We start from the raw sequence: 11315 nt of genomic DNA on the forward strand, positions 1-11315 counted from the left end.
CTATGAGCGATGAGGGACTGAAAGAAGACCATGGTTAGAATACAAAAATATTTAGAGAAAGGAAAAAGTGAGAAGCAGGACCAAGCAAGTACCTAGCCAGCGGGAATGACAACATCGGCCAAGGCACCCCGAGCATGGTCTAGAGCTTCGAGCATGGACGTGACCCCCATATCGAGGCTCTCCCGCTCCATGCTCTCGGTGGCGGTGTTGAGGGTGAAGAGTGTCGACACCGGGTCCTCTGGATTTGTCCACTGAAGTAGGGGTTCGACCCGCGTAGGCAAGTCACCGCCCACCAATGTCAGGGCCAGAGATGACTCCCCTCTGACTCCAAGCGATGCTAATCCCTCTCACCATAATGTTCCCACTGGGACACCCCCTCCGGCGATGGAAGGGGTCAGTGGTACGGGTGCCGACCACTCTCCCACCACCACGATGTCCGGGGACACCTTAGCCACGTCCCCCTTTGTCTGGCCGACCTCAGGCACCATCGCTTGGGCCATCAGTCACACCATCATGGTTGCGTCTGGCTGTGGCCCACCCATCACAGCCACTGCCACCTTCGCCTGCATCGGCAGGGCCTCGATCGGCTATGTCGTGCCCACCGCGGTTGGCGCCATGAGCGTGGAAGGCAGCTCCGTCCGCCACGTCATTGGCAGCAGTATCGCCTCCATCGCCGATTGCTCAGCGACCTCCAAAGGCATCCCTCGAGCCCCTGCTCCCGCTTGTCCCACCGAGGGCATAGGTGCCACCGTGGGCGGCGCTTGACCGGCCGGCAACTCGGTCACACCGGTGCCGCTCCTGCCAAAAATGGGAGCGACGCCAACTGATGGCTGCCACCCCACTTGAAGGGCGACGCTCATCTTTGGCAAAGGATTACACCGCCTCATGACGCTGCAAGAAACGAAAAGCATAAGTCATAATGAAAACAGAGAAAAACAAAGGAACTGGTGACTTACATCGGCGCAGTTGGGTGGTAGATACGTTTGTGGGGCGAACCCCCAGACCTCTGCTCCAACTCGTCAGGGCGAGGCTATTTTGAGCCCGCCCCCTGCTCCTAGGTAGAGGGGCTCACTCCCCTTGCATCTTGGGGTGTGATGGTAGAGCCACCCGCCTCCACTGGCACCTCGGGCGTGGTGGCAGATCCATTCGCCCCTGTTGGCTCTTGGGGCAAGCCGACGGTCCCGCCCGTCTCCATCGGACCCACGGACGCGCCCTTCCCTCCATGGAATGAGAAGGGTCCTGACTTCTGCAAGGATGAGCGGATACCTATCAGCACATCCTCACCCTCCAGGTCATCCCACTCGATGTTGTCGACTACCTCGTTGTCATCTTCTTCTTCATCATTGCCGTCGGTGTCAGTGTCCTCCCCTCCCTCCCACGCCTGCAGCTACCGCTGCCTCTTCTTCCTCTTGTCCTCCTTCACCTTCCTAAGCGACTCACCCTTGGTGTGATTTGCTGCCCTCATGGATGAATCCCTTAGCAACGAAGCTGGGTAATCCATGAGGATGAGGTCCCTCAGCTGGTCCCCCATCTCAATGTTAGTATCAAGAGGTCGGGAGATCGATTGAAGAGGAGGCATAAGGAGAGAAAACTTAAGAAGATGACGTAGCCTGGTTTCGGTTGCATCAGAGGATGCCCTGGCACCGGGTACACGAAGTCAAGGGGGTGCCCGCGTCGTCCCATGAAGGCTCCATCGCCTCCTTAATGCGCTATGCAACTTCAGAGGGGGAGAGCGCTCCCTCGGTGAGTGCCGTCCCATCAAATGGTTCCTTGAGCGCCATCGCATATAGCGGAAGCACCCGCCACATCAACAGCACCACCCTCCTTGCATGGTAGGCCCTGATGATGCTTGACCCCTTTAGGCTGCTCTCCTTCAGGATGTGGATGGAGGTGAGGTGGTCCCAGATCTTCTTCTTGTCCTTCTCTAGGACACCCCACTTCCTCTATGATTCTAGGGCCTCCTCGATCAGGCGCCCGTTGAACTCCGACAGGGGGGATCGGCATCGTTCTTGAGATAAAACCACTGCGAATGCCACCCCTTGTTGAAGGTCGACAGCTGCATCGACAGGTACTCATCGACCTAGTTGTTCCAGAGGTGGATGCCGGCGCATCCCATTGGCGTATGCAGCTACAACCTGCCTCCCTTCTCCCTCTTCTTTCTGGAGGGTGATGGCAAAGAAGTGCCGCCATAGATCGAATTGGGGACTGATCCTCAGGAATCCCTTGCATAGGGCGACGAACACCGCCATGTGATGGCCCGTTGGGATTGAGGTGCTGCAACTCAATCTTGTAGTAGTGCAACAGCCCCTAGAGAAATCTGTTAGTGGGGGCAGCAAACCCACACTCATGGATGTGCGTGAAAGACACCACATAGCCGTCAGGCGGTGATGGCATCTCCTCCTCATCGGGCAACAACCACTCCTTGGCCGAGGTCTGTGCATAGAGAAGGCTGCGATGGACGAGGCCCTCCATACGCTAGAAGGTGTTGTCAGAGTGGCACCACGGATCCATTGGAAGATGGGGCGGGTAGGTACGAGCTCGATGGTGGCTAGGATGTGGATGTAGGAGGCCTTGGTGATTGGTGGTGGCGGTTGTAGATGCAAAGGCAAGAAGGAAAGGTATGAAACCTTGGGGGCAGACCCTTTTGGTTTTATAAGGGTGACGGATGTGAGGAAAACAACCATCCACCTGGATCTCCACGCCTACCATGACCTGCCATGATGTCACACCATGGGTATGTGCATGCAATCCCTATCCTTTCCCTCGAAAAACTCACCAACCTTTTCGCCTCTCTAGACGGCTCACGACTCGTCACAAATAAGAGGAATACGGATCAAAAAACACCTCTACGGTCTGTCTAGGCCTAGAAGTTCGAAGGATGGGCCCGCAAGTGGCTAGCACCTAGGCGCACGAGTGCCATAGGCATCTTGGCCCATGATCGAAGCTCAACAAGGCTAACCCTAGCTAGATCCCCATGAACGGGATGTCGGGACCCCAATCAAACTATCTAGCTAATGAACCACCAAATCTCATGGCCATACTCGCGAAGGGTCCAACCTCAGCAAAAAGGAAACACCGTCCACGCCGTGGGCGACAAAGGAAGGCCAGGGCCCTCAGAGTCCTCCCTTTTGGAAAAACCTCCGAAGGAGTATTCTACTCCTCCGCAGGCTTAGGGGGCTACACCCACCGGGTGCGCTCGTGCGCACCCACTGGCAAGTTGAATAATCCCCTAGGCGATTCTACCCAAAGAGGAGGAGCTAATAACCATCAACATTGAGCCCCCAAGGGTTGGGCTCCACCTCGTGTAACCCCCGAGGGCGGGCTCTGCCTCATCCGATGTCTGAGGATGGGCTCCACCTAGCCCGATGTCTAAGGGCTGGCTCCGTCTCGCTTGACCCCTGAGGGCAGGCTCTGCCTCACCCGATGTCTGAGGGCGAACTCTGCCTCGCCCGATGTTTGAGGGCTGACTCTACCTCTCATGACATCTGAGGGCAAGCTCCGCCTTGCTAGGTCCCTGAGGGCGGACTCCACCTCACCTGACGTCCGAGGGCTGGCTCCACCTCGCCCAACGTCTGAGGGCAAGCTCCACCTTGCTTGGTCCCTGAGGGCGGGCTCCTCCTCGCTCGATGTCTGAGGGTGGGCTCTGCCTCACCCAATGTCTGAGGGCTGGCTCTGCCTCACCTAACCCCTAAGGGCGGGCTCTGCCTCGCCCGACGTCTGAGGGTGAACTATGCCTTGCTCGATGTCTGAGGGCTGGCTCTGCCTTGCCTGATATCTGAGTGCAAGCTTCGCCTCGCTCGGTCTTCGAAGGTGGACTCTGCCTCGCTCGACATCCGAGGGTTGGCTCCACCTCACCCAATGTCTGAGGGCAAGCTCCACCTCGCCTGATCCCGAGGGCACAGCTCCTGATGGAAGCTCACGTCGTCGCCAACCACTATGGGCCAGAAAGTACAACCCAAGGTTAAACTTCTGGCGTCGTGTAGGGAGCAGTAATGTCTCAACATGACCCATCCCCGTGACATGTCATTCTAGGGGACTCACATCGCCCACAGTGATGGACACGTGGTCACTGTGCTGCCTACTCCCTGTATGGTCACTGATCAGCACGTTGGGTCACCACGCCGTCCGCCAGGGCGGGATAGAACGTCATGACCCGCTGACAACACCAGGGCATGGCATCATCAGGCGGACAGGCGCCCGGCGTGGGGCTGTCCCTATCACCATCAGCCATGTCAGTGGGGCCCGCACCAAGGAAAGGATAGGTCCAGCAACCCTGAAGGACTTTCTCTCCCTCTTGTTCTTCTTTTTTCTCCCGTTGTAACTCGTGCTTTCCCTTGGCCTATAAAAGGGAAGGCATGGCACCCCACTAAGGGGCATCGGTTCACCACACCACATCAGAACATTGCACATCACAATGAATCAAACCAGATCATAACACACCACCAGAGACTTGGGACCAGTCCCTCTCTCGACCGTTTGTAACCCCTACTATGAACTTTCAGTGCTATTAACACGAGCAGCAGCCACGAACTGGACGTAAGGACATTCTGCCCGAACCAGTAGTAGACCTTGTGTCTTGTTAGCACACTATCCGAGCCAGATGCGCAATAATACAAATTTACTCATTGGTGTTTACTCGAAACACCGACATCTATATATTGGAATACAAAGATACAAGGCTCACTTGTTTATTTATTTATTAGGTGCGACATTTCATCAAATGAAAATACTGGTGCTAGCTGCTCATCAAAATACTGGTACTAGCTGCTCCCATATACAAGGAAACAAGGAAAAAAGTAAGCTGCCCCCATACCAAAATCGAATTAAAGGGAGAACAAGATGTCAACAAAAATAACCATCCAGATCTCACACAGACAGATGTCGAGCTCAGCATCTGGAACGGCAGGGACTACACTGCAGCTGGCGGCACGGGGCTCGTGGGGCTCAAATGCGGGCCTCCAATAGATGATAGTGGGGTCGGCAACCACTTCGGGGCGTCCGGCGGTGGTGGGTGTCAGTTTGGCGCCGTGGAGTCCAGGCGTTGCTGGTGGTGGGCGGGGGCATCGTCCGAGGCACAGGGTGCACCCAAACCATAGCAAGGAGGGGAATGGAGATGCGGGGAAGGGAATGATGATGCAGAGGATGAGATGGGGCATGTGAGGCACCTAGATGCACCGCCGTTGTTTGAGGACTCCAAGCGGGAGATCCACGGTGGCGGCGGCGGTCTTGCTCGCGGGCAGCGGGCAGTGGCATCTGTGGTGCCCATCGGCGGCGGCCGGCGGCGGCGCACTGTAGGAGGCAGGGGTGGTGACCGGTGGTGGTGCACCCGCAGGAAGCAGGGGGCCAACTGACTGCAGGCGTCGGTTGCGGTGGTGTTGTGCTGCGCAGGTGCGGACGTTTTTCTTTCTTCTTCTTTTTTTATTTCAGGTGTGTGGGGAGCGAAAACAATGGAAAGGGTTTCATGGGAAGGCAGCAGGATTTTTAGCGGGCTCAATTTTTTTTCTCCAGCACACAGTTCTATTTTGGGCTCTAGGCTCCCGCGCACGGTTCACTTTGGTGATGTTTTTCTTTCGTCTCCCGCGCACATAGTCATGGTGTTTTGGAGCCTGAGTGCAAGGGTGGACGAAGGCCGTGCAAAGGGCTTAGGCGCTCGTTTAAAAAGTTTTTCAATGGGAAGTGGGAGTTATCCCGTCTAGGGCCTATTTGGAATGGAGTTTTTTCAAAGGAATTTCAAAGGATTGCTCTTTCTTTGTTTTGCTGACGTCACGAGACGTTTGGAATGGAGGAACGAAGCTTCCAGTTCCAAAGGAAAGTTTCAGTTTCCTCCACAAAACACAGGAATCGCGAGCCAAAGTTTTTCGCTGATGTCCGAGGCAAGCAAACTAGAGAGTGCTCTCACAGAGCCACAGAGATGAGGTGTTGCCGCGATAATCTGGATGAGCAGATAAATGAGACCTCACCTTTGTCGGTGTCGCTATGTCGAGGCGCCCGGCTCTTACCGACGGCCTTCGAGAGCAATCCGGCGGCGTGAACTCGAAGCTCACGCGAGCAGCCCTCTAGAGCAGCCAGCAGTCGCAGTCCCCTATCCTGATCGTGGTCTCGATAGCTAAGCTAGCTCAGCCTCCATAGCTTTAGCCGAGGTGAGAGAAAGGGAGTAACGTGAGAGCGGCAGAGGTACAAGATGGAGAATGACTGGATAAGAACATTGAAGAGATAAGTGTACTTTGCATGCCAATAAAATAAAAAAATACTAGAGAATGGAAGTGGCGGACATGACATCATGCGGAAAGGGAGCTTAAAAAAATGTTAATTAATCAATCTATTGTTATGAAATAATATTCTATTAACATTTGAATGTTCTCTTGTCACTATGATATGAATTCCTGCCTTCCAAACGCATCTTTTTTTTCTATTTCTATGTTTTTTTAATCTTCTGTTTCGCTTCAACACTCTCTATTCACGCGTTTTTCTCTTTTCCTCTGTTTTCTATTCCTCTGTTCCAAACATGTCCCTTGTTTTTTTTGCAAAGTAATTTATTTTTTGCTATTGTAATTATATACTATCAAATATGTCGTTCGTTATAACTGGATAGAAACTTAAATTTTAAATTCATTATTATATATAAATCACCTTAGTCAAAATACAAAATACAATCATAAATTACTGCATTGATTTTAATGTAAAAAGGGCTATAGTTCCTTTTAAGATTCATCGAAGATCCAAGACAAAAATTGGCATGCCTTCATCTCACTAGGTCCCTCCTTTGTACTCACTCAATCACCTCCTCTCCCCCTCCATGAGCTCTCTGTCTCTCCCTTCCCTGATCTCTCTTTTTTCTCGATTGCTCTCCATGAGCTCTCTCTTATTCCTGCTACTCGCTCTTGAGTCAACCTCGTGACCGTGGGATGCCACAAACAAATGGCCATTGCTAGCAAGTGTTCTAGTGGTAGTGGGATGTAGTTATCCTCTTGGGGATGGTGAGGATGTAGGTTCAAATCTTGGTGATTGTCTTATCTTCATTTTTCTTGTTATTATTTTTTGCATGCCATACAAAAATTGAATTTCAAAATATGAAAATTTACAAAATATTTGGGACAATAAATGATTTCAAATTGATTTTTCTTGTTATTTTTTCCACGTCATGCTAAATTTGAATTTCAAAATATAAAAACTTCAAATATAATTTTGGGATAGTAAATGATTACATATGGAAAAGTCGTCAACTACAAATTTTGTTTTGGTTGTTTCTTCACTTGAGTTTTTTGAATCATTCAAGATTTGAATTTCAAAATATGAGAACTTCAGATAGAAATTTGTGGTAGTAAATGATTTTAAATCAAAAACTCATCAATAGCAAAGTTACACAACTCATGGAGATCTCCAACTTTCGTTTTTGTCATTTCTCCATCAAACTTTGGTTGAACAATTCTAAATTAAATTTTAGAATATGAGAACTTCAAATAGAATTTTGGGATAGTAAATAATTTCAAATGGAAATGTCACCAACAACAAAGTTGTACAACTCATCGAGATCTACAACTTTGTTTTTGGTCATTTCTCCATTCGATTTTATTTGAAGAATTCAAAATTTAATTCTTAATAGCTCAAGTTATTGTTCCTATGACAAATAAAATAAAATACTTGGTCTTTTATAAACATACAAGTGGTCTAGTGGTAGTTGGTTATTTTTGTCCTCTTGTTGTGGAGGTGAGGTCATGGGATTAAATCTTAGTGTTCATCTTATTTTTATTTTTCTTGTTATTTTATGCACACCATGTAAAATCTGAACATTAAAATATATAAAAACTTCAAATAGAATTTTGGGACAGTAAATGATTTCAAATGGATGGCATGCTACATTTGAATTTCAAAATAAGAAAACTTCAAATATAATTTGTAAAAGTCATCAACTACAAGTTTTTAGAACTCACTGAGGTCTACAACTTTTGTTTTGATTGTTTCTTTATTCGAATTTGCTTAAACCATTCAAAATTTGTTTTTCAAAATATAAGAACTTCAAATAGAATTTTTGGATAGTAAATGATTTCAAATGAAAAGGTCATCACCAGCAAAGTCGTATAACTCATCGAGACCTACAACTTTTGTTTTGGTCATTTCTCTATCAGACTTTGTTTGAATAATTTGTATTTTAAATTTTCAGATATGAGAACTTCAAATAGAATTTTGGGACATTAATTTATATCAAATGCAAAGGCCTACAACTCTTGTTTTGGTCATTTCTCCATGCTACCTTGTTTGAACAATTCAAAATTTATGTTCTGATAGCTCAAGTCGTTGTTCCTATAATAAATAAAATAAACACTAGATCTTTCACAAACATGCAAGTGCTCTAGTGGTAGTTAGGGTATTGTTATCATCTTGGGGGTGGTGGTGTGGATGTAGGTTCAAATCTTGGTGGTAGGGTCATTTTTATTTTTTTGTCATTTTTTCCATGCCATGCAAAATTTAAATTTCAAAATATAAAAACTTCAACTAGAATTTGGGATAGTAAATGATTTCAAATGGATTTTTCTTATCATTTTTTCACGCCATGCTAAATTTGAATTTCAAAATATGAAAACTTGAAATAGAATTTTGTTATGCTCAAAGGCCCATCAAATACAAGTGTCACCAATTTACATTGTATTGCAACGAACACATTAGTCTATACCAACACAAAAAAAACCATGACAATAGTAACATGATATTGCATCCATTTAGGATTCTAGTTGTAATAAGTACCTAACAATTGCAATGCCACAGAAGATTATTGCAACCCCATAAAACCGTGGTAATAGTAACATGCTCTTGCATCCATTAACAATTCTTGTTGCAATAACTACCTAGCAATTGCAACACCACTAAAGATTATTGCAACGTAGAACAATCATGGTAATAGTTACAAGCAAAAGCAACCAAATCCAATATAGTTGCAATAACACCAAGTAATTGCAACGAAAATCAATACTAATGCAACTCTAAAGTGCTAAGGGAATAATGCCAACTAATTGCAACACAGTCCTTAAATGGTTGCAGTTGCACACGCCTGTTGCAACGACAAACCACACATATTGCAACACATTTAGTCCGTTGCATTATTAGCACATATTGCAACCATTTTACGGAAAGGTTGCAATACAACCCCCCTATGGCAACCAAATTAGTGGTGTTGCTATCATGTGGCGTGGCATTAGAGGTGAATCCTTGTAAAATTGACAATGTTCACATACCAGGGATCCAATTTTGAGACCTTGTAGAGCTTGTAGTCCCTCAGCGAATCATTGATGGGCAGTTCTTGTGAATTCTCAAACTGCATTCTAAACAAGTGATCTACAACAAAATTTTCTACTCCCTTTTTATCTTTTATTTCTAAATCAAATTCTTGGAGTAACAAAATCCATCTTATTAATCTGGGTTTAGCATCTTTCTTAGTGAGCAAGTATTTTAAAGCAGCATGATCAGTATAAACAATCACCTTAGCTCCTACTAAGTAAGATCTAAACTTATCAATAGTAAAAACAACAGTCAGGAGTTCTTTTTCAGTTGCTGCATAATTAAGTTGAGGTCCTGTCAGAGTTTTGCTAGCATAAGCAATTGCATGATGCTTTTTATCTTTAGTTTGTCCCAAAACTACCCCCATAGCATAATCACTAGCATCACACATAATTTCAAAACATAGTGACCAATCAGGGGGTTGAATGATTGGTGCAGAGATAAGTGCTTTCTAAGAATGTTAAAAGATTTCAAGCACGCATCATAAAATTCAAAGGGAACATCCTTAGCTAAAAGATTTATAAGTGGTCTAGCAATATGTGAAAAATCTTTTATAAAGCGACGGTAAAAATCAGCATGACCAAGAAAACTACGGATCCCTTTGATATTTACGGGAGGAGGTAACTATTCGATTACTTCAATTTTAGCTCTATATACCTCAATCCCTCGTTTGGACACTAAGTGTCCCAGCACTATGCCTTCTCTAACCATAAAATAACATTTTCCCCAATTAAGGACTAAGTGTTTTTCTTCACATCTTTGCAAAACCTTGTCTAAATTTTCAAGACAACCATCAAAAGTTTTTTCATAAATAGAAAAGTCATCCATGAAAACTTCCATGATTTCTTCGATCATATCAGAAAATATAGACATCATGCATCTTTGAAAAGAAGCTGGAGTATTACATAATCCAAAAGACATTCTACGGTAAGCATAAGTTCCATATGGACATGTAAAGGTGGTTTTGCTTTGGTCATCTTAAAGAATCAGTATATGGTGATAACCTGAATACCCATCAAGGAAACAGAAAAAGAGTGGTTCACTAGTCGCTCTATCATTTCATCAATGAAGGGCAACATAAAGTGATCCTTCTTTGTTGCCTTGTTAAGTTTTTGGTAATCTATACACATCCGCCATCCAGTGACGGTTCTTTGGAGGATTAATTCATTCTTTTCATTTTTAACTACAGTCATGCCTCCCTTTTTAGGCACAACTTGAACCGGGCTTACCCACTCACTATGTGGCATGGGATAGATGATCTCGGCGTGCAGGAGTTTCAAAACCTCTTTCTTAACAACCTCTCTCATCGCATTATTAAGCCTACATTGAGGCTCCCTAGAAGGTAAAGAGTTAGGATCTATAGGGATGCGATGGGTGCAAAGAGTAGGGCTAATTCCCTTAAGGTCTTGGAGTGAGTAGCCAAAAGCAGAATGATGCTTTTCTAAGATAGTTAGCAAGCGTAGGGATTCTTTCTGAGAGAGTTTATCATTTATGATCATAGGAGAATCCTGATCATTATTGAGAAAAGCATATCTAATACTAGAAGGTAGGGGTTTAAGCTCAATGGTGGGCTTAGGTGGTTCCAGCAATTCATCTAAAGGTTCAGGGTCTATAGGATTTTTGTCTTCCTCCTCGATGAAGAACTGGGCATCTTCTTCAAGGTTGGGTTCGATCAAGTCATCAAGAGATGCAACCTTAACCTCTTCCATTGGGTCTTCCTCAGGAATTGGCTTAGTCTCAGCATTTAGAGAATGAGTAATGGGTATAGAAAGCTTAAAGTTTTTCCCAAGTCTTATATTCAACTTCCCTGTTTGTCCTTCTTGGATAAGTCTTTTAGTTGGTTGTCCTAATATTAGGTCGAACTCCATGATATCAAAGATATATAAGCTCAAATGAACTTTGGTTCCTTTTACCTAGATAGGGAGGACATAAAGAATTTCCAAACTTGGGAGAATGTGTCCTGAAAGACTTTTCAATAACTTTGTTGTTGAGGTTAATGGCATGTGTTTCAATAAATCAAGAGCAAAAGATGCAGACATGAT

The sequence above is a fragment of the Miscanthus floridulus genome, chromosome 1, assembly GCF_019320115.1.
Source record: "Miscanthus floridulus cultivar M001 chromosome 1, ASM1932011v1, whole genome shotgun sequence".
In the NCBI taxonomy this organism is placed as follows: Eukaryota; Viridiplantae; Streptophyta; class Magnoliopsida; order Poales; family Poaceae; genus Miscanthus; species Miscanthus floridulus.